Raw genomic sequence first — 25,425 nt, 5'->3', positions numbered from 1 at the left:
AATTTCTACACTAATTAATACATGGAAAATACACTTTTAAGTTGACTAAATTGGAGTAGGTGTTGTGTTTCTTGTAAAATAAGCTATGCTGAAATTTCAAAATCAATTTATAAATGCTGTTCTTCAAGGATCTTGGTTGAACCTCAACATTTTTGAGGCACTGTTGGTTCAAGATGGAACGTAAAAGGCAATTGCCTGGTGACACTTGGAATGGCAGACGTTGCCCCATGTGCGAGTGGTGAAGATGCACAGACCAAAGACGGGATGTGCAAGAAAACTGAATGCAGGAATTCGCAAGTGAGTGTGCGCTCAGGAATGAGGAATCCACCTCGTACTGAATATATACTTCATGAATATAGATGCAGAACTGAGACAGCTGATGAGAGTAGTCTACCATGTGAGCATCACCCTTCGAGATGTGAGGAAATATTACTGGGCAACATAATTGGTGAAAGTTAATGATTAGGCATATACCTCGCTGGGGGAACCATCTGTCAGAACCAATAGGTACTTGGAGTCTAGAGGGTATCCTGATACCATTTACCGGAAGCTGCACAAGAGAGACTGGCTGACTTATATGCTGGCAGTTTTGTAGATATGAAAAGCAGCCGTTAAACATTTAGGCTGCCAAAACATGTTAACGAAGGAAACACCTCTCCGGGCCTCTGATCAGCTGGCTGATTGAAGTAGGTATTGGTAAATTGGATGACGCGTGGGGGACATTCCAATCTCTGAATTAAAAATATCCAATGCAGATGGCAAGGTCTTTCGAAATCTGTTTTTTCGACACAGCTTCTTTGTTGATGTGCCCAAGGGCAAACAGATTAAAGATGTTAGACCCTTGGAGGATATAATATTGACCGTACCCCTCATGAAAAAATTGATCTCTCTTGGAGCTAGTAAACTAATCTATAACTTTCCTGATATTCTTTCTGAGCTTCAAGAGAAATAGGCACAGGTTTTGGGTTGGTTATTATATGAGGTCTGAAGTGAAGTTTTACAGAGTCCCAGAAAAGTAGCAAACATATCCGGGTTTCAACTGGTACTCCAAAGGACCTACTTTACCAGGGTTCTCATGGCAAGAATTGGGCGTTCAGAAACTGGTAATTGTCCTTCAGGATCATGGTCTCCCAGGGACAGTTATACATAAACTTTAGGCGTGCCCTGGTGTGAGGGGCTTCTGGTCTAAAGTGATGATGAGTCTGGCTGACAGTAAAAAAAAAAAAATGAGACAAGGGTATTGCATTTCCCTATGACTGCTAATATGGACAAAAATGTAGGAGGCTACAGTAAAATAAGGCAGGCTTGGCTTTGCACCGCTCAACACCACCATTCTGAGGTGGTTGCTTTCCAGCATGCAATTAGGTTGTTTTTCAGAGATGGTGGATTTAGTTCAGACATACTGCGTTTTACAGTTACATTTGAGGGACATCTTAAGCAAAATTTGAAAATGTAGTTTGACAGCTTAAAAATACCATAAACAAGAAAAGAGCAGTATAGGTATAAGAACAACCTCACTGGTGTCAATTTCAGCAGCATTTTACACTGGTGCTCAACCTCCTACAGTCTTGCTGCTCGGATACTGTTACAAATCGTGCGTTCTGTTTTTTGAAGAGTGAACACTCCAAATCAAACAATTGTATCATTCTATAAAATTTCAAACATATTTCCATATATCATTTCCAGGTTTTTGTTCCAAATATGAAGAGGGAGCCGAAATTCGATTTTTCACAAAGTAACATCTTTATTAATTTCCATCAATACTGTAAACTTCAAACAGCTCAGCCAACACATCTAGGACACAACTACCCAACTGCTCCTCTAACATGCGCTGAATATTGCACATTAGTGCACTGTAGCATTCACATCAAGTAACACCTAAAAGTGCGAATCACATCCATTGTCCTGTACATGTATTACTGATTAGGAAGACATTTTCCACATTAATTCATAACCTTGTTCACACATAAAATATGTCAAAAACAAAGACCTCTAAATATACAGAAGTATGCTCTCAAATTGTTTGTAAAACTCCATATTCAAAAGAACAGTATGGATGGCTATCAAGAGGTTATACCTCATATCACAACACATTTATTAAATCCCTCTGTTCTTTAAACTTATTACCTCATTTCCTGAGTATTATTAGTGGTCAGTATAAATGGTGTAGGTTCTTACTACTCACTTTACAGTGCTGCATGTTCCTGATCCAAATTAGGTCAGTTCCTGCGACTAGGATACCTTCCGAATTGTGAATCTATAGCTTTTGTATCAAAAGCTTTGTGGTCAGTTACCGCCTCCCAATTTGGGGATGGAAGCTGATTTGCAGAGGGGAAGGTGCGCCCTTTGGACTCCTCCCCTGTTGTGATTCTGAGTAGGAGCTTCATGGTATTGGGTAGTGATCCACAGAACCACTGCTTGCTCTCACATAAGTTTTCAATAACAGGAAACAGGTTTTTTTAAGCAGCATCACTGGTTAGGTTAGTGACCTTTTAGAGAGAAGAAGCTGGTAAACATGATCCATTTGACACCTGTGTTTATAGAATTTTGTCCTCTGGTGATGAAGTCGTTTTAATAAGGGGCGCTTGTTCAGATGAAACGGTAGGTGTTAAAGAGAGATTCTTGTGGAAACCCACACGTAAGGGACTTGAATTAGAAGAGAAAGTGGTCAGGCATACAAATTGTGCCCCGTCTATCAGAAAAGACCTTAGCACTAATCCAGACTATCCCAGTTCTTGAAAGGTACTAGTGAGTATAATGTTGGAGTGTAATGCAGCTGAAAGATCTAAACATAGCAGTGCACCAACGCCAATACTGTCCACCAGTCTATGCAGATAATCTAATAGCAACCAAAACCAACTAGTTCAGTGCTTTTATTTGTTCTACAGCCTTTTTCAATAAATTCTGTAACTTGCAGAGAAGGAGTTTTTCTAGCAATTTATCTAATTTCGAAAGAAGGGAAATTTACTTAAAGTTGGTTGGATCTTCCAAACTGATTGATGGTCTTTTTAGAAGAGATTTGACTACTGCTTACATTTAATACAGCGACTATACCCTGGGAAAGACCTATTAAAGAGAAGGTTGTCTCCTGTTTGGTGACAAAGCTGCTTCTTAAGCTTGGAAGGCATTTGGGAAACATAGAGTATTGGTGTGCGATATAACATCTGCCAGCCCTGCTCTGGTGAATGTTGACCGCTGTATAAAGGAAAATGGAGGGGGACACTCTACATTAATATTTCTCAATAGTGTGAATTTTTTCATGGAGGATAGTTGATTATTCTAACCTTGCCTTCAGAGTACGAGGGCAGTTGGTACCATAATCCCCTAGAGGGCTGGATGACAGAAAGCATACAGTGGAGGGATTGTAATTCCTCCATTGTGCAAGAGAGTCCTTTTGACATATCAGAAGAAGATAAAATCTGGTTTGAAAAGTAGATATTTTTAGCCTTTTGCATTTTCTTGCTCTTAGATGAACATCTGAGCAACATATTGATTTTGTAGACTGGAGAATAATTTAGCCATTATTCCCTTTCATCCTGTTGGCATTTAGTTTCATAGCTTTTTGTTCCATTGCAAACCAATTGGAGATGCCCCATTTCCAAGGGGCTATTGACTGCTTACCATAAAAGGCAACCACTTGTCTGACATTGTGGTAATATTACTATTCCGTTGACAAAGCAAAGAACTTGGTTCTTAGTCAATAAATGAGGGGTTATCAAAATCATAAAAATATTTTTTTGGAGTAACACATCAATTGCTGAGTGATTAAAATATGTCCACTATCCTTCAGTACACTGGATCGAGACTCGTCTATTGAATTTAGAGGTTGATAACTTGATGTATGAATGAATAAAGTATTTCTTAGGCGCATAGCTACCCGAGGGCATCCCAGCGCTAGTAGCAGCACATCCAAAAGAACTACCACAGCATTAGAGAAAGAGCAGTGTTTTAAGCGATTTCTGAAAGGTCAGATGGTTAGTTTCAAGACGGATATGGAGGGGGAGGATGTTCCATAACTTGGAGGCATTATAGGAAAATTGACGGCTTCCACTTCTTGGCTTTCTTTTTTTAGGAACTACAGCAAGATGGCGATTGTCCGAAGGCAGGCTTCTGTTTGAAGAATAAGGCATAATGATGAACCGAATAATAGGCGGTCCCTTCCCTGCTAATGTCTTGTGTACAATACAGAGAGCCTTAAACTTGATTCTCTCTGGCATGGGAAGTAAGTGGAGAGTGTCAAGAGCTGACTTTGCAGATTGCCGATTGGGAATCCGCAGGAGTATACGCGCTGCACAGTTCTGTACAATATGTAGTTTGGTAATGGTTTCATGTGGTGCTCCTAAATAGAGAGCATTCGCGTAGTCAAGGCGAGAAAAGATCAGAATAAAACTGAAAAATTGTGTCCAGATGAAGTGAATGGATTCTTTGACAGTGATATGGTCCAAGGTAGACTGTGTGTGATCCAGGAGATGGTCTTTATTGTGAGTGGGTTTGGTGTTGACCAATCTTAAGTTAAAAACTCCAAGGTTGTTCAAAAATGTACTCTTTGAGAGTGAAAAATCTTCGGCCCAGACATTGTAATCCCCAGGGGCACATTAATTATTGCTCTTTCCAAAAAGTGACAAAGGTTTTGCAATATGTGCATGTGTGTATTTTCTCTTTGTGCACATTTGACTGTGGGTGCTGTGCGTGTCCATGTGTTTGGGCATCTGTACTATGTGGGGCAAGTATGTGCCATATAAGTGTATTGGCTATGCATACGTCATAAGAAAGTCAGACCTACTGGCCCAGTACATATGTGGCTCACTATGTTGGAGAGGCTCAGGATGTGGCATAAAAGTAGCCTGAGTAAGTCGCTCATTTTGAGTGAATGTTTTCTTAGATATAATCTTTGCGATAAATTTTGCTTTTATCCTATCGTGAGACAACTCTGTGGCTCTGATTCTCAAACTGCACTTTGTAGCACGTTTTGTAGTGTCAGAAAATGTACTACAAAATGCAATTCACATGCCACCTGCATAGTTTTACGACCCCGACGGCAGAGCCTCCAGGTGCGCAGAACTCTGCACACAAGTATAGGGAGTGCAGAGTCGTAAAACGCCAAACGTATCGTGTCAAATACATGAAGGCCAGGAAGGGTTCAATTCACCTGGCCCTTTATGAATTTGCCCAGTGCTTTGATGCAGTTAATCGGGACAAATTGTGGGCTATGATTGAAGGCATTGACGTAGAAGAAGCACTGTTATCTCTCCTTCGCAGGTTAAACCTTAACACCTCAGTTGCCAAAAGATATGGCTCTCGAGGGGAAAAAACTGAGCTGATTGCCTCAACAGACGGTGTCTGGCAAGGGTGTATTTTTGCCCCCTTCTTGTTTTTATTATATACTAATGGTTTGGAGGCCCATTTATTTAGTAGGGAGCTTGATTTGCTTAAAATTGGTAGTAAATCTGTTTCCTTATTAGCTTATGCAGACGACAAGGTGTTAATGGCAACAACAGCTAATAGCCTTCAGAAATCGCTCAATATTTTTTACTGATTTTATGTCTTCACGTGACCTAAAAGTGAATTTCACTAAATCATACATTATGGCATGTAGAGCTAAGACTACTAAATCTAAAAACATTGTTGTGCTTGACAACATAATAGAAGAAGTCAACAACATCATGTACCTGGGGGATTTATATAACAACCAGCTGAACTGGGAACCTCTTGTCACAGCAAGAGCCCATCTTACAAATAGGGCTGTGGATGGGCTATTTCATTTTACACGTAGATTGGGCCACAAGCCAGTGAGGGAATTAATTACCGTATATAACGCAAAATGTGTTTCTATTGCAACATATGGAGCAGGATGTGGGCACATCACAAAAGCAGCCCGCTTCAAATATTGGAAAATAAATTTACCAAAAGGTTATTGATTACCCGGAATAGCGCTTCTAACTCCCTATGTCACAAGGAACTGGGTTTAGAGTTTGTAGAGAATCGTATAGCCAGTGCTCCCTTGTTTCTATGGGCAAAAATGTATCTCTCCAAAGAATTAATGTTCTCCCATGAAGTAATTATAGATTGCCAATGCTTTAAAAATACCATGGCTCAGTTTTGTGAGGGACCCTTACCATGAGATAGGTTTGGGGCATTTTTATGATAATCCAGGAAATATCCCACCATATGCCATTATTAAAGAGGCGCTCGTTTTCAGGGCCAACTCGCGCTATCTTGAATGAGATGGGCCCACTACAGATGTCCCCTGCCCCGCTGCAATACTATTTAACTTTTACTACTGATTTGAAGACTAGATTTTATTTAACTAGATTTCTCCCACTTACGGTGCACTTTTTAAGTGGCATTTCCTCGTCAAAGAGGGTGGGCTGAGAAACTCACACCCTGTCCGTGTGACAGCTTTACGGAACAAAGCACCATGCACTTTATTTTATTTTGCACTTTATATAAAACGGCGAGGAGTAAACCTTTAGTTTCATTACTAAGGAAAATCAACCCTTGCACATGTATTAATGGTATTAACTTTTTTGCACTCACTGGCTGCCCCTGATATATGCACTGCGGTATCCAACTACATAAAAGTCTCTTTGGCTATCAGAAAACGCCATGAGTAAGCGCTCACGTATAATGAATGGTTTTAATGTATGTTGTTTTAAACTGATTATTCTAGTCTCCGAATTTTATTCTATTTGGAACATTGATGATTTTTACATTACTATGTGGCTCCCATTCAGTTATTGTATGTAAAGAATTTTAGCTCTCTGGAATTTTATGAATTGTTTTTCTTTGAATGTATTCTTTGTAATTGTAATACACATTGTGATAATTTGTAAACGTTCATGGTTTAGATGAACCGAAATAAAGTTGTGTAGTTGAATGGTGTTTGAATACCGAAAGTAAGTAAACTTACTGTCAAATGCAGGTTTACCATTGATAATCAGGCCGTGGTTTAATTTTCGAGGGGCACACTTTGCTTTTGCTCGCTTCTTTCTGAATATTTGAGGTAAATACGTGTAACTGTGCATTACGCTCTTGTTCGCAGACCAAAGCTGTTTACAGACCATTGATCACAATTGCAGAGCGATTCGTAGTAGTTTTCCAAACTTAGGGTTCCCAGATCTGGAAAAGATGTGGTCGTAGATTTCAAGAATTTACTGTCCGTGTTGGAATTACCATTTAAGAGCACAAAGAAAAGTTATTTTGCCATTTGCTCTCGTTTTAACATGGCAGATAAAAGAGTTAATGTGGTGTTTTCAAACCTCGCTGCCCCTTATCGAAGGATCGGCGAACGCGGCCTGGAAACCGAGCAGGTTGACGCTGGCCTTTTGCAATTCTCCGGAGGGCAGGATTTGGCTGTCGCCTGACTGCCCCTGCTGTTTGATCACTGACCTGCCCCAACCTGCCAGGTAGTATCCGCATGTACTGTAACTCGAGGAGCAGGGGTGGACGAGCAAGCGTGGCTTTCAATCCAATGCCCTTTATTTTGGACATTAAAGCGAAAACGTAGTAAAGTGCGCGCTGCCTCTTTCGTTTTTTAAGGACCTTATGTTTATTTAGCAGGGCATCTGGGTGGTGTATATATCTATATGTGTATGTTTTTGCGTATTCATAATAAACATGTAATTAGATTACTTGCAATGATTAATTGTGGGCACAGTTCAGTCATGCTGTGATTATTCTTAAGTTTGCATTTCTTTTACTACGTTTAAAAAGGTTTTTTTTGAAGTGCAGCTTACAAACCTAAAGTGTTTGTGAATCTGCCTGGCAGCAATGCCTAAATCCCCCTTTTACAATTTCAACTTTTGTCACACCCGCAAAAAAGATCTCGTTTTATTTAAGACGAGGATAATTTCGACATGGAACGTTTGAAGAGCCCTTTGTTTCAGCCGGCAAGATGGCTCCAGCAGATAAGCACATACTTGCATGAGACCCTCAGACCACGAGTTTTAGTTCCTGCAGCCAATTCAACTTTCAATCCTTTCATGACTGACACTTTGAGTATCATTCAGTTGGGTAATATAAGCACCTGTTTTACAGGGCTTAAATACTTTAAAAGAAGTGTTTTACATGATAGGTAAAACAGAATATTTATATGTAGCATTTCAAACTGGAAAAACAGCTCTTACATCACTGTATTTAGACACTTATTTACCCATGTCGTCTTCCATTAATTTTTAGCTATACATATATTACAAATATTTTTTTTTTCAGAAAAACACATATGTCATCAGTGATGTAATATCTGACGTCATCAGCAGAGGATTGCGGTCGCGTGAGTTATAGTTGCCTGCACTAACTATAACGGGGGAATTTCATTGGTTTTTCACGAGTGAAATGTCCTGCTAACTATAACATGTGTGAAACCTATGGTTTTTTCAGTGACTTTGCAAGGTTTTTTAAATGCTAATTCCTAACTATAACGTGTGTGAAACCTATGTTTTTTTCAGTGAATTTCAAAGGTTTTTTAAATGTAAATTTTTTTTTTTAGATTTTTGTTAAAAAATAATATCCAACCTATGTATAAAATAATATATGTACTATATCCTGCATTATGGAATGGTTAATTTTTTAAAAATTAATGTTTACTTACAGTTGTACATCAGTTATTATCTTCTACAACCCTTGAAACTTTACATTTTTTTTTTTTAATGAATTTTTTGCCGTGCGCGTACGGTAAGCTGACGCTACGCGCTCCGTACGTCATAAGTACGGTGCGCTTACGTGATACGTACGTGACGTACGTACGCACGTGTACTTCTTCGGCAACGCGTACCCGCATGCGCGTTGCGCGGAACCAACGTCGCGGGTGCGTGTAATGCGCATGCGCGAGTGCGTCATACGTACGCGCTCCGTAAGCGCATGTGTACGTCACGTTTGCGCATGCGTACTTGTTTACGAGCGCGTAGCGTAAGCTTACGGAGCGCGCGCGGTAGGTCATGTGATCCACAAAGAACACTTTTCATTGGTTTAAACTACTTTCAGTTCCAGAAACTTCCAACACCACACCCATTCCCCTCATTACTGCTTGAGATCCCCTAGGAGAAGGAGCTGAATTGACATTGAGATACAATGGCAGAACAGCAGTCCTCTTCTGGGAGTGAGCCTAGCAGCACCATCATCATACAGAGAAGGAGGAAACAAAAGGATTCTTTTGTGTGGGAGTATTTTACTTTTCCAGAGGGGCAGAAAAAGGTCAATGCTCCATTGGTCACTTGCAGACTTTGTGACCGTGTTTTATCTAGAGGAAATCCAAGGAAGAAGTATTCCTTTGGAAATCACTCTATGATGAGACACCTTAGGGATAAACATCCCAGGACCTTTGCTCGACATACTGGAGAAAACTCTTCAGTAAGTCACCAGAGCCCAACCTCAGAAGCTCAGCCGAGTACATCATCGGCAGCTCAGCTGAGCCCTTCCTCTGAGGTGGGAGCATCACCTTCTTCAGCTCCTCTGGACATTAACCCTCGATTTCGGAGGGTTTCAATGAGGTGTACAACGTGTTGTGGTCTTATTGTTTTTGGGGAGACCAGTGTTTCCCTTATTAACAATAAGATAGACCAGCACGTTTGTAGACGTTCATAATATTCCCATTCTTTCTTTCCTCTATCCCTGTATTAACACAACGGCTCTTTTAAGAGCCAACCTTACCTCACAATTTTTTTTTTTTTTTTAACCTCTCCTTTTTGAAAAAAGTTTTTTACCGTGCGCGCACGGTACGCGTAATCGCGGAATCGTTACGCGAAGTTCGCGGAATTTTCCCGTTTACGCCGTGCGCGTACGCTACGCGCATTCGGCGATTTTTTTCAAAAAAAATTACAATTAATTTTTGCCCTTGGGGGTCCTTCTGGGACCCCCTGACAAAGGCTAGGGGGTCAGGAACTGTCCACCCTGCCCCCTTTTCACGTTATCCACCTTTATTTTTCACCCCCTCAGAGTGCGAGAGACAAAATGGCGGCCGACACTTCCTGGTTTCGACCGATTCGAATGTTTACTAAGATCTAACAACCAATCCGAATCGCGCTCGCGCACGGTGGCGTGCGCGTACGGTAAGCTTACGGTAAGCTTACGGTACGCGCTCGGAGCGCGCCTATAGATATATATATTGATTTAAATGCTATTTTCTCAGGAAATACTCAACAGATTTACACGAGACCTTCAAAAGGCACATCCCTGACCTGAGGGCTACCTCTCTGCCAAATTTCAAGTAATTCTGATCAGCCGTTCGGGCTGTAGCTCGGACTAAAGGTCCTATGGAAAAATTCATGGGGAAAACGCGTTTTGGGACCCCCCCCTTTTTCTTAGCCCCCGCTTGACGAATCCCCCCCGAGACTTTCAGGGAAGGAGCGGAGTGGAGCGCCCCACCTATTTTGAGAATTTCGCGAGGATTCGTCAATCGGCGCCAAAGTTATTCCAAATAGAATGTTGCGGATTTCCTATGGAAACACGGTCCTAACTATAACTATCTACTGGCGACCGCCAGTAGATATATATATATTACCTACTGGCGGTCGCCAGTAGGTAGTTATAGTTAGGACCCTGTTTCCATAGGAAAGCCGCAACATTCTATTTGGAATAACTTTGGCGCCGGTCGACGAATCCTCGCGAAATTTTCAAAACTAATGGAGCGCTACGCTCCGCTCCTACCCTGAAAGTCTCGGGGGGATTCGTCAAGCGGGGGCTGAGAAAAAAGGGGGTCCCAAAACGCGTTTTCCCCATGCATTTTTCCATAGGACCTTTAGACACAGCTACAGCCCGAACGGCTGAACAGAGTTACTTGAAATTTGGCAGAGAGGTAGTCTACAGGTCAAGGAAGTGCCTTTTGTAGGTCTGGTGTAAATCTGTTCAGTAGTTCCTGAGAAAATAGCATTTAAATCAATATATATATATCTGTGGCAGCTTACGGTGCGCTTACCGTAAGCTTACCGTACGCGTACGGTGCCGTGCGCGAGCGCGATTCTGATTGGTTGTCACATGACTGTAAACATTCGAATAGGACGAAATGAGGAAGTGTCGGCCGCCATTTCGTGTTTTCAAACAAAAAAAAAAGGGAGATAACTTGAAAAGGGGGCAAGGAAGAGAGTTACAGACCCCCTAACATTTGAAAGGGGGTCAAAGAAGGACAGAAAAGTACAAAAAAAACATTTAATAATTTTTAAAAAAAATCGCGGGGTACGCGTACGGTAAGCTTACGGTGAGCTTACCGTACGCGTACGGTAGAAAAAAAAAAATAAAAAAAGAAATAAAATTCAGATTTAAGTGTTTAGATATTAGGGGGCTCTAAAAAGAGCCGTTGTGTTTATGAAGTGATTTGATTTTTTAGTGGTACCTACAAGTAAGTACCGATGCAGAGTCTAAGGTTCAAGAGGAAGACTCTGTTCCCTTCATCAGTGAAGTGTACACCATCTCCTCTATAAATGTCTTGCATGTCGTAACGCAAGTTGTTGTGGTAAATGGAACCCATACCATAGTCTCGGAGGAAAGCAGAAACAGATTTGTGGACGTGCTTTCTTGCTTTGTCAATCTGCGGACAAAAATGATTGGACCAGTTCCATTTTTGCCTTTGGCATATGTTAGAATACACAAAGGCAGTTTTAGGGAAAAGTGAAAACAGTTGTGCAAAGGTCTCCTTCATAAGCATTTCCAGACCTACCCCAGTCAAAGTGCCTAGGTCATTGCCACCACAGTGCACTATTATGAGGTCAGGGTGTTGGATTTGCATGAAGGATTTCACCAATGGCATCAATTGGTGCCACTTTAACCCTCTCTGACCAATCCATTTAATGTCTACATTTGGCAAAGCAAGGTCTCTCACCATACCTGTTTTCTCTGCATACTTTTCACTCCAGAAGACATAGCTGTGCCCTACAATCCACACTGGGAACATCTTCCAAGGAGATCGGGATGCACTCAGGAGGTGTATTTCAGTAGAATGGGAAAAAGTAATGAAAGACAGTTTGGAAATGGAGGCATACATATTTTTTTTAAATAAAAAGAACTCATTGGCTGTTTCATACCAATCTACACTAAAAACTAGGCTGTATGTGTCAATATATAGAAGCATGTTTTGTATTGGTACAGAAAAATGTGTTACCAAAGAACAGTACTATGGATTTGCTGTTAGGTTTGAAAAGTCAAGCACTCTTGCTCTTTGGAAATGAAACATTGTGTGGTGAACTTCTGACCTAACTCTACACAGCAGTGTTTCAAGAGCTGTTGCTATGGTAGCAGGCAGAAGTCAAGTTGGGGGAAGGGTACTAGGCTGAAGTCAAGTTGGGGGAAGGGTACTTTTGGAAAAGGGTTGGTTTTCAACCAATAGAAATGTGTGATTACATTTGAAAAAAAGGGGGAAGCACTGAGATTTGAAATTAACATGTATATGTGTGGAAAAAGAGAGGGAAACCTTGCCATTATCTGGTTCTGCTGAGAGGAGAGAGGTGTACAGAACCGAGATCCTGGCTCTGATAATCTGCTGTTTGAGTGCCACATTTCTTTCACAACTAACTAATTTTAAAGGTGAGTTATGAGTTTGAGAGGGGATGTATATGGTAAATTAAGAAATGAATAATAGAATTGCAATTCCTTTTGTTGAAGTTGTGTTTATCGTTTTGTGTTTTGGGAGAAATTTAAATGTAAGGAACATGTAAAATAATATGGACTATGTTTTCACCATAAAATAAGGTGTATTGTTATAAATGAGGAATACTTTTAGGGTTTGAGGTTGCAGTCAGTAATGCAAATACATTCAGCATCACTAAGGCTGGTTGCCCTAGCTGGAGTGTAGTCAGTCACCCAGGTTACACATGTTTCTGGTCTCAAAAAGCTGTTTGGACATGTGCTTTTTTCAGAATCTGAAAAGTGGATTCAAAATGTGTCAGACTGTAAAAGTACTTATCACTTGCCAAAAAAAGAGTAGTAAGTGTGCTTTCAAATTGGCAAAGAAATTTCGTTTTCTGACTAATATCAAACCATGACTCTGTGTGCAAAGAGGAATTATAGACAGAGATTTATTGCGAATTACTCTGGTAATTTTACATTTGCATTAGATGGAAAGGGGGAGCTATTTTTTTCTGCAGAAGCAGACTCTTAGCACACACCCAGCTGCTTATCCTGTGGAATCATGCATAGTATTCACAACCGAGTGGGGTTTGAGTTTGCAGTCAGTAATGCAAATACATTCAGCATCACTAAGGTTGGTTGCCCTTGCTGGAGTGTAGTCAGTCACCCAGGTTACACATGTTTCTGGTCTCAAAAAGCTGTTTGGACATGTGCTTTTTTCAGAATATGAAAAGTGGATTCAAAATGTGTCAGACTGTAAAAGTACTTATCACTTGCCCAAAAAAACAGTAGGAAGTGTGCTTTCCAATTGGCAAAGAAATTTCGTTTTCTGACTAATATCAAACCATGACTCTGTGTGCAAAGAGGAATTATAGGCAGAGATTTATTGCGAATTACTCTGGTAATTTTACATTTGCATTAGATGGAAAGGGGGAGCTATTTTTTTCTGCAGAAGCAGACTCTTAGCACACACCCAGCTGCTTATCCTGTGGAATCATGCATAGTATTCACAACCGAGTGGGGTTTGAGGTTGCAGTCAGTAATGCAAATACATTCAGCATCACTAAGGTTGGTTGCCCTTGCTGGAGTGTAGTCAGTCACCCAGGTTACACATGTTTCTGGTCTCAAAAAGCTGTTTGGACATGTGCTTTTTTGCAGAATCTGAAAAGTGGATTCAAAATGTGTCAGACTGTAAAAGTACATATCACTTGCCAAAAAAAGAGTAGTAAGTGTGCTTTCAAATTGGCAAAGAAATTTCGTTTTCTGCCTAATTTCAAACCATGACTCTGTGTGCACACAGGAATTGTTTTTAGATATTTAATTTGTGATGGTGTTATTGTGATTTTCACTTGTAGGAAAGGGGTACATAGTATTTTAAGATTTGAAAAGATCATAAAAAATGTAGTAATATATTTAAATAAAATAAAGGAATTTTTTTTTAGTTTTTTTCAGGTATTGCTGAAGAGCAGTGAACAAAATTTAAGATGCCTACAAAATCCAGACTAAGGAAAAACCACAAAAAAACTATATTTGAAGACAACTGGAGGACCTAAGTTAGTTGGAGATGCTCATGTTGGGAAAAAGAGAAAGTCTTCTGGTAAGCAGACAAAAGATTTTTTAAGCAATATCTTCAAAAAAAGGAAAAATGTACAAAATGTCTGTACTGGAAAGAATGTTTTAACTAGAAAACAACAGGAAAAAATTGAGCATTTAGTTAATGCAAATGTACCTTCAGAAACAATAAAGATTAACTTAAAAAGAAAAACAGCGTTTAAAGAGATTCGTAGAAAAATGTTTCTGAGAAGAGTTATGTCCAATTTGATAAAGGATGTGAAGAAATATAAGAAAAAAGCTAAATTTTATAAAAGAAAAAAAGAAATTGAAGCCATTGCAGCAAAGGCTTTAGAATTAAAAAGGAAACTATTCATTTTAATTTTGAACAGGATGCGTACATTAGATAAAATGGTCAATGTACTGAAATCACAAAGCAAAAGGAAATGACTAGTGAAAAGAACAAACTTTTGTAAAGTGTTTTTAGGAGAATGGATGCATAGTTCAAGTAGTGAACCTTTTTTTAATGAAGAGAGTTATTTTCAAAGTAATAGTTTGCTGCATGCAGTTGACACCAGAGGTCGTGCTTATGAAGTGAAAAATGGTTGTATAATGGAGAAGGAGAAAATGGTTCCAAGAGATGAGGTACAAGTGATGGCGGATGAGGCTATGGGGAGACGTCCTAAAGCCCCAGTGTACACTTGGAATTGTAGTAGTATTTGCACTGTGCGTCAGGAATCTATTGATAAATTTCGTGAGTTTCTAAGAGAATATAGTAAAAAAAGTGTTAAACAGAAGATTAAGGTGCTACAAAGTCTAGATCCATGCAGAATGAGAGAGAATACTGGTTTGCAGGGACATTCTCTGGCTTGTCTATCTAGAAAAGTGTGTAAAAGTGTTTTTCATCATTTTAGGATGCTGGCTGTTCATCATACTGAAATGAGAAAGTTTGTGAGACGGTTGTATTTTGCTAAAAGTCCAGCAATAAAGTTAGATGAATTGAATAGGGCTCTGTTTCGTGGATCGGTATCAGATGTAGAGAAGGTTACTGATGAAATTCAGTTTTGTTACTTTGGTCTAGAACAAGAAAGTGCAGAAAAGGACACAGTAAATGAGGACGAAGTGGAAGAGAATGTAGAACCCTCTGTAAGTAAGGCATTTAATGATCACATAACAAAATTTGCAATAATCTCTAATGAAAGACCAAATATTACTTGTATTTGTTGCCGCAGAACTCATTATAGAAAACAAACCAGGAATGTTGATCTCTACAGAAAAAGTGAAAATGAAGATAATTATAAGTGGAAGGATTTTGCCACATATATATTTCTTGAAAATTGTTTTGAATTGGGTGAAGATCAGCGTATTTGTAAATACTGTTACAACAAGTTAGAGGAAAATAGAATGCCGACCAGAGCTGTACATAATAATTTAGAATTGGATGCTATTCCTGCCGAACTTTCTGAATTAAATACATATGAGTCTATACTTATTCAATGTGTTCATCCTTTCCAGACCATAGTACGTATGGAGCCCAAAACTGGTAAATTACCTCCTTCAGATTTGCTGAGAGGTTTAAAAGGTAGAGTGGTGTATTTGCCCTTGGATTTAAAAAAAAATATGGAAACTATTGATGCAGATACTTTGGAAACTGAACCATTAGTTATTCTGGTTAATGGTGTACCTACAAAGAATAAGAAGATTTGGCAGGAGCTGGTAGATGTACGGAAAGTACAAAGAGCAAATGTGTATTTGAAAAGGAATAACAAATGGTATGAATCAATTTATATAGAAGAAGAAGAAGAAGATTTACAAGAAGACACAGAAACACCAACTGGACAAATTGAAAAAGTGGACAAGTCAAAGGAAGAAGAAATTTATGAACATTTTAGCATACATCCTCTTCACTCAAAAGAAGTTATGGGAGACAATATTGATCTGTTTCAGATGAAGAAAGCAAAAGGAACTCCTGTGAGTGTATGGGAGGAGAGCTTGGAAGCTCGATGTTTTCCCCAGCTGTTTCCTACAGGAAAAGGAGGACGATACGATGAACGTCCAGAACAGATTCCAGCTTCTGAGTATCGAACTACAAGACTATATGCAGAAGATCCCAGATTTCGACAAAGTATTCCTTATTTGTTCCATCTTTTATTTGAAAGCGACTTGTCTGCATTATCATATGCAGTAAATCACATTTTAAAAAGTGGAGTACATTTACAAAATGTGTCTGCTAAGGATTTTATGGAGAAAGTGCAGCACCGAGATGATCATTTGGAAACACAACTGATCAATCTGATGGCTTGTCAGCGTGGGACAAATGAATATTGGTACCGACGCCATGGTGAATTAAAATGCATGTTACGGAATTTAGGAACACCAACATGGTTCCTTACCCTAAGCTGTGCTGAGTACGCTTGGGATGATTTACTGGATTTTCTACGAGAGGCAAATTCAAACATTAAAAACATTGAATACAAGACAGCAGGAGAACTGTGCTCATTGGATCCGGTTAATGTTTGCAGATATTTCAATCATAGATTTGAGGCTATGATGTCCTTCATCTGCAATAAAAAAAATCCACCTCTTGGAGAAGTAGTGGATTTCTTTTGGAGAAAAGAGTACCAGGCAAGAGGTGCTCCTCATATTCATATGCTGTTGTGGATCAAGGATGCCCCAAAGTTTGGAACAGATACTGATGAAGCAGTGTTATCTTTCATTGAAGAATATGCAACATGTGCTATACCAAAAAGCACAGAAGAGAAAAAGTTAAAGGAGCACGTTTTACGTTTCCAAAGTCATCGGTGTGGAAAATACTGTCGACGGAAATACAAGAGCAAAGATAAATACTACACTAAATGTCGATTTGGATTTCCTAGACCTGTTCTTTCAAATGGAAGAGTAAACAGTTTTATGTCATCTGTGAGACATACTATTACAAGAAAATCACCTAAGAATACCTACAAGCTTAAAAGAAAAGAAGAATCGAAAAATATAAATGACTACAACCCCGTCATTTTATCCATGTGGAATGCTAACATGGATATACAGTATGTAGCTGACAATTCCATTGCTGTTGCTCGATATGTAACGTCTTACATTACTAAATCAGAAAAAACTGAATTGAAAGAAATGTGGGAAGAGATTTCTCACGAGAAGACTGTCAGTAAGAAGCTGTACAGTTTCAGTTTAAAGATGTTATCGCATCGAGAAATTGGATCCTACGAATGTTCAGATAGGTTATCTTCTGCAAGTCTCTACTCGAAATCAAGAAGAATAATTTGGGCAAGTTTAGGCCTTGCAGCAATGAGAAATCGGGTACTGAAATCTGTTGGAGAAATTGAATATTTGGCCGAGAATGACCCAGAAAGTACAGATATTTTGAAATCAAACATGTTGGACACATATTATCCCAAGAGAAGTCTTCATCTAGAGAACATGTGTCTCTATGAAGTGCTGCAGAACTACCTTTATTCACGGAAAGCCACAGAAGACATCAACAATGGAAAATATAAAGTCATTGGTGAGGAAGGATGTTTGGTGAAGCAAACAAAAGGAAGTTTGATAAATCACAGGAAGCTGAGTTGCGACACTACTGACAAAAAGGAATTTTACTACTTGGCTCTTTTACAGCTGTTTAAACCATGGCGTACAGAGGATGAACTACTGGGAGAATTTCAAAGCTATGAAGATTCCTTTAATGCTTGCAAAGACAGCATAGAATGCAGTACTTTCACAAATTATGTGCAAATGTTAAATGAAGAAATTGAACAGGAAACTACAATTGCAGCTGAAGTAGCTAGAGCCAGTTCTCAAGACAGCCAAAGTTCAGGAACACTCAGTCAAGATCCCCTAGGACAACCAATCGTTGAAAATGAAGCTGCAATAGCCATGAATGAAGTGGAAACGGCTATGAATCAAGCTCAAGAAGAATTTATAGACTTACCAAATTTGGAAAGACAACTGAATGAAGAGCAGCATCAAATTTATGAAGAGATCAGAAACAAAATTGATCACGGATTACTACATGAAAAAAAAGAGTGCTCATGCACATCATTTCATCCAATCAGGATGTATGTAAGTGGACAAGCTGGAACTGGAAAAAGTTTCTTAATAAAAGTCATCAGAAGCTACCTACAGCAAAAACGGATTCAACTTTGTCTTGTGTGGTTACTGCTCCAACTGGGTTAGCAGCATATAACATAAAAGGAATCACCTTACATCGTTTGCTAATGTTACCAGTGGAGCATGAGAACAAAATACAATACCACAAGCTAACTGGAGAAGCATGCTTGGAAGTTTCAAGAGTATTGAAGAAGATGCAAGTTCTCATTATTGATGAGGTGAGCATGGTATCAAACTTAATGCTTGCCTTTGTGCATTTAAGAATGCAGCAAATTCTAAGGACAGACTATGACATGTTATTTGGTGGAAAACATGTCATAGTTTTTGGGGATCTTCTACAGCTTACTCCAGTTAAAGGACAACCAGTGTTTAATACTGTGACACATGAAGACACAAAGAAGTCATTGGGAAGCATTGGTAATGCAAATATTTGGTCCTTCTTTGAGTACAAGGAACTTACTACTAATATGAGGCAAGCAAACGATGAAGAATATGGAAGTATTCTGAAAGATATCAGAATTGGACTACTCACTGAAGCTGGCACAAAAGCATTACAGAGTCGGTTGCTACATAATTTATTTCCAAAGGAAGAAATAGTTGCAGAGAAGATATACAAGAACATTGCAGAAAAGAAAAGTGTCATCTGCTTAATGCCAACTCTACGTGAATGCTCAATATTCAATGAGGAGCTTTTGAAATTGGAAAAGGAAGAGATTAGGAAATTGGAAGCAGTGGACAAAATTCAGGATGGAAGAATTACTATCACATTAACAGGCAAACTGAAAAATAAATTGGATTCACTAGAGAAGAACATTTCCAAAACTGCTGGATTAGAAAAAAATCTATATGTTTGCATGAACTGTAGAGTATTTTTAAGGAGAAATTTGGATGTTGAAAAAGGCTTAGTAAATGGAGCTATGGGAAGAGTTGTGGGTTTTATTAATTATCAGAAAAAAGATGGAATTGAATGTTTAAAAATAAAATTTGATCAGATTGAAGAAGTTATAGACATTTGTCGTTGTACAGTTCGTTTCATGCTTGTGAAAGACTTATATGTACAAAGGAAACAGTTTCCGTTTTCTCTAGCATATGCTGTAACTATTCACAAGTCTCAAGGATTGACTGTAGATTGTGCATTTGTAAACATTGGTTCAACTGTGTTCAAAGAAGGTATGGCTTATGTAGCTTTGTCACGAGTGAAAACATTATCTAGTTTATTCATGATAGACTTTGATGATTCAAAAGTTAGTGCTGATACAAACTGTGTAAAGGAGTATAATAGATTAAGAAGAACCTATGCTCCTCATTTAGGTCAGTATCCTGTGTTGGAGAAACGTGTAGTTTCTCGAAAAAGGAGAATTGAGAATATCTGTAATGAGGATGTAGAGAGGAGGGAAAAAAAAGAGGAGTGATGTAATTGCAAGCAAAAAGAAAAAGGAAAATGTTGAAGAGGTTGTAGGTTGCCATTTTGAAAATAGCTCTGGTGTCAACTGCTACGCTAATGCAGTGCTGAATGTTGCATTTTATCTGGAAAGTTTACAAGAGCAGATAATAGTAAATCAGAGAAAAAGATTCTGTTCTGAGTTGAGTCTCCTTTTTCAAAAGCTGAGTAATGATAAAACTCAAATAGAAAGTGCCACTGAAATTAGAAAACATTTAGATGTATGTACAGGACGAACACAGTTTTCTCAAAATGTACAGCAAGACGCACAGGAATTCTTGATGTATTTTCTTCAGGTACTGGAAGAAGGGGTGCCAATTGAAAATATGTTTGGTGTCTCTTATAAATGGGAACATAGTTGTGAAAACTGTTTCAATACATGTGGCTCTAATGTTGATTCTGAAAGGTTTATTTATTTAACATTGCCAGACAGTAAAACAGTCACTTTTGCTAAATTAGTTAAAGATGCTAATCATAGCATGGAATGCGGTGAGTGTAAATCTGACATGTTTTCAACGTTAATTTTAAAGGAATACGGACAGTATGTAATTTTAATGATGCAACGATGTAAAGCTGATGGTTCAAAATTGGATACTTTAATAAAGAAGTTTATAGGACAGCAATTATCAATTTCAGGAAAAACTTTTGTAACAGTTGCAATAATTTTCCATGAAGGACCTACTGTAACTTCTGGACATTACACAGTTTATCTTAAATGTGAAAAAGGCTGGACACTGTGTAATGATTCCCAATTGATTTTCAAGCAACGTTTGCCTTTTGATTTAGCAAATTCCTATCTAATCTTCCTGAAACCTACATTTTAGACAGACTTGGCAAGATCTGTACAAAACAATTTTACCATTTTATTGGATTACCATTGGAATTTACAAATAAAGATTTTTCAAATTACCATTTGGCCTAAAGGAAAGGTAACCAATTGTACTGTGGACTTATTTAATTCCTAATTAATCTTTCAGAAACCAAAAATTTTAGAGAGAATCGGTAACATCTGTACAATTTAAACTTTGGCATTTTATTGGATTACCATTGGAAATTTCATCAAAAAAGATTTTTAAAAATACCATTTGGCCTAAAGGAAAGGTAATCAATTGTATTGTGGACTTATTTAATTCCTAATTAATCTTTCGGAAACCAAAATTTTAGAGAGAATCGGTAACATCTGTCCAATTTTTAAATTTTGGAATTTTATTGGATTACCATTGGAAATTTAATCAAAAAAGAATTTTAAAATTACCATTTGGCCTAAAGGAAAGGGAACCAGATGTATTGTGGAGTTATTTGAGATATATTATTTTTGTGATTATGCTTCTGTAACAAAATTGTCAGACGGTATTTTAAAGAAATAGTTATTGTTATTAGATGATATTTTTTTTGAATATTTTGCATTTCTATAATGTTATGTTCAAGTGAGAATAGATTCTGGGCTTTTTTAAAACAATCTTTGAGATTGTTATTTTTTTTTTTTGCCCGCTGTTAAGTGATGAATGCAATTGATTTCACGATTTATAGTGAAATGCAATATATTCTGAAAACAGCAAAAAAAAGGCAAAAAGGTGTTTTTGGAAAATATGTAAATACGTGTACTGTTATATAATGATTTATTAAATATTAATACTTTTTTCTTTTTTTTCAGATTGTGAAAGAAAATTTTCGAAAAAAACCAACCATTTTTACAAGTAATTTCAATTTTAATTAAAAATTAAATTGTTGGGTGGGTCAGGTAAGTCAGAAATTAGATGGTCCCTTTCTTCCACTTCTCCTCAAACAGATTTACAGTATTTAGTTATTAATCCCTCAAGGATCTTGAAATGTGGTAATTGTTTTTTAGTGTTTTTTTTAATTTGTCATCAGTGATGTCATGAGTGATGTCACTGATCATGTCATGAGTGAAGTAATATGTTACGTCATCAGCAGTGGATTGCGGGTGCGCGAGTTATAGTTAGCTTAACTAACTATAACGGGGGAATTTCAATGGTTTTTTATGAGTGAAATGTCTGCTAACTATAACGTGTGTGAAACCTATGGTTTTTTCACTGAATTTGCAAGGTTTTTTAAATGCTAAATCCTAACTATAACGTGTGTGAAACCCATGGTTTTTTCAGTGAATATATATATATATACTCTCTCTCTCTCTCTCTCTCTCTCTCTCTCTCTCTCTCTCTCTCTCTCTCACTCTCTCACTCTCTCACTCTCTCACTCTCTCACTCTCTCACTCTCTCACTCTCTCACTCTCTCACTCTCTCACTCTCTCACTCTCTCACTCTCTCACTCTCTCACTCTCTCACTCTCTCACTCTCTCACTCTCTCACTCTCTCACTCTCTCACTCTCTCACTCTCTCACTCTCTCACTCTCTCACTCTCTCACTCTCTCACTCTCTCACTCTCTCACTCTCTCACTCTCTCACTCTCTCACTCTCTCTCTCACTCTCTCACTCTCTCACTCTCTCTCTCTCTCTCTCTCACTCTCTCACTCTCTCACTCTCTCACTCTCTCACTCTCTCACTCTCTCACTCTCTCACTCTCTCACTCTCTCACTCTCTCACTCTCTCACTCTCTCACTCTCTCACTCTCTCACTCTCTCACTCTCTCACTCTCTCACTCTCTCACTCTCTCACTCTCTCACTCTCTCTCTCTCTCTCTCACTCTCTCACTCTCTCACTCTCTCTCTCTCTCTCTCTCACTCTCTCACTCTCTCACTCTCTCACTCTCTCTCTCTCTCTCTCGTCATGGCCGACTTAACTGAATAAATCTTCTGCACAGAAACGTGATCCGTGCCTGCTTCATATTCCGGGGATTGAAACGAGCAGTTTACAAAGATATTTCGGCTGTAAAAGCTTCTGGCAGCCCAGCACGGACCCCCACTCACAAAACGGCGACGTTAAACAGGAAGCTAACGCTTCCGTGCTACCAGCCAGAAGCATTTGGATTGTTTTCCGTGTAAGGATAAGCATCGTCGGCCCTCCCGCGGCCAAAGAAAACCAACCTGAAGTGATCTCCTCGGAAAGCTGTGTCTTAGGACGCACCAGCCGAGGATTGAACATTTAAGTTGGGAGGGTATACGGCATTGCGGGGAGAGTGGTGTGCGAGCAGCATAGACAGCGGGACGCATTCGCAGACACGCTTGTCATTTTTGCTGCATAAAACATTGGAATCATTTTTGAATATGTCGGCGGACATGCTTGGGGACAGCGAGGCGGCAGCGAGGCGGCAGCCTCTGAATTATTTAGCAACATACCTCAAGGCAACTCAGTAACATACCAAGTTGCGGCAAATCCAGCAAAGACACATATTAACCCCTTCAGTGCCCATGACGAGATAGTCTCGTCATGGAGCGCGGTTGCGCTGTGCCCATGACGAGACTATCTCGTCATGAACCCCGCCCGCTAATTCAACGCCCGGCACAGGGCGGGGAAAGGGCGGGGCACACAAGGGGTTAAAGACAAATTCAGGCTGCTAGAAAAACTGTCTAAATCGGAACAAGGCAAATGGTGGGAACACAAATCTTTGCAGCGCTATTTAGATGTGGATAGAATCCCAAGGGGATAAAGAATATTAATAGCCCCTAGCTATGACCAACCCAATCCGAGTATGATGAGAGACTGGGCCCAAAGTAACTTGGAATCGTCCAGGAGGCTAGTCGAAATCTTGGTTAAGTATGCTGAAATAGACCGAGTAGCACTGCAAGAAAAAATGGAAACACTGAATGATGAAATCAAACAAATGAAGGGCGACGAAGAGAAAAAATTAAGAGAAAATTATAGCGCGCCTAAAAAGAGAGGAAGACGAGATTAAAGAGCGTAAGGCGTTCAAATTCCACAGAGACAAAGTGGACTATGAAACATGTCGTATTTTCACTTTTTCTAAAAAAAAATACGATGTGATGAAAACCAACAAAATGAAAAAACAGAGTGAAACGGATACCAATGCATCTACGCGCAAAGATGCTTATGAACAGATATAGGATAGGATAGGATATGTGCTTGTAGAGCGCTCGTATGCCGTGGCGTCTTGGCGCTAAGGTGAGTACCAGTATTACGGCCTGCATCATTTGCCTATGGTGTAACAAACAGCCAGGTCTTCAGTTCTCTTCTAAATACTAATCTATTAGATTGAAAACGCATGGTTGTAGGAAATGAGTTCCAGAGCTTCGCTGCGCAGTGGGAGAAGGCTCTCCCACCCCATCTCGCCTTCCTGATCCTATCAATATGGAGAGACCCAGTGTACTGGATCTTAATGAACGGGCAGGGGTATAAGGTCTAAACATTCTTTGAATGGCCTTAGCTCCTCCACCATAAAAGGCCTTGTGGACCAAACATAAGGCTTTAAATTGAACTCGACGCTGGATGGGAAGCCAATGTAAGGCTCGTATTCCAGCGGAGGTGGATTTACCTCTTGGTATGTTTAGGAGTAATCTAGCGGCGGCGTTTTGTAATGATTGTAGCCTGCTCATTTAGGACTTCTAAATTCCCAATAGCAGGCCATTACAATAGTCTAACTTGGACAGCAAGAGAGCCACTACCACTGACTTCTGCAACTCCTTCCCAATAAAGGGAAAAATCTTCTTCAAAGTTTTAATTAGAAAGAAGCATGAGGAGGTAAGGCTATTTACCTGGGCAGAAAAAGTAATGGGACATTCACCAGCTATCATTGGCCACCAAGAGGCGTCCCACCGGGGTTGCCCCTGGCCCGATTCAATAACATCTGTCTTATCTGTATTGATTTTTAGGCTGATTTAAGTTCCAATCTGGAAAGTGAGGCAGAACCAGAGGGCCAATCATCAGCTCCAAGGAAAACACTGCCAAGCCTATCTCCAGTCGAAGAAATGAATTTTTTAGTGGAAGAAATAAGGGCGACGTTACGCCTGAGGAATCAGCAGAACGCCAGAGGAAGAGGCGCAACCACAAGCGGAGACAGAGGAGAAAGGCAAACCGAGCAGCCATCAGTCAAAAAGCCGAGAGGGAGAGGTTGGTGGAATCACAACTAAACCGAAATCCAGCAATAACAGTCATCAACCTCACGGAAACTACCCTAACAAAAGATGTAGAACAAATTCTGTTGTTAGGACTGTCATTCTGCCCTGAATCAAACTTCAATTATTCAACACCAGAATGGACATATACAGATTCATAAGGAAATTAAAGCTCAAAAAATGCGTTAACCAAAGAAAATAAGACGACAATGGAAAAAGAAATGGTGGAAATAAATGTTTCTGAAAATGACCAAAGAGAAACATCGCAGGTAGCAGATTCAACTCTACTGGAAACTCTTATGGAATTGCATAGTGTAAGTTACACTGAAGGCGAAGAAAATACTAATATGCAATCTTGTCTTCACAGCAACAGTGAAACAATACAGACAATAACCTCACCTACAGCTGAAGAAACGCCTGAAAGAAAAAGTACCCCTTTCAAAAGAAAATCAACATTCAATCCTATAATGCCCCGAGACAGTAGTGACATTTTTAATGAACAAGTAACCAATGAAATCAAAAAACTTAATTACAAAATATTGCAAAGTAAACAAAAATGGCACCCTAAAGATAGACAGTACAAACAGTTAATGACAAAATTACAAAGTAATAAGAACTTGATTGTAAGAAATGCTGATAAAGGAGGCAATATCGTGTTGTGGGATAGAAAACAATACATGAAGGAGGCGTTATCTCACCTCAACGATAGATCATGCTACAGAATTAGCAACTGGGGTGCGTTAAAAACAATACAAGATGATTTCTA

The 25,425-nt window shown here is 39.2% G+C and overlaps 1 protein-coding gene across 1 annotated transcript in view; it reads left to right on the top strand.

Annotated features, from left to right (window-relative positions):
• The window catches only part of SLC25A13 (solute carrier family 25 member 13), a 772,629-nt gene that overhangs the window by 539,378 nt on the left and 207,826 nt on the right, over positions 1-25,425 (top strand). The window lies entirely within an intron of this gene.

Source organism: Triturus cristatus, chromosome 10 (genome assembly GCF_964204655.1).
Source record: "Triturus cristatus chromosome 10, aTriCri1.1, whole genome shotgun sequence".
Taxonomy (NCBI): Eukaryota; Metazoa; Chordata; class Amphibia; order Caudata; family Salamandridae; genus Triturus; species Triturus cristatus.
The sequence above is the reverse complement of the archived record's forward strand: the minus strand, read 5'-3'. Positions and strand labels throughout refer to the sequence as shown.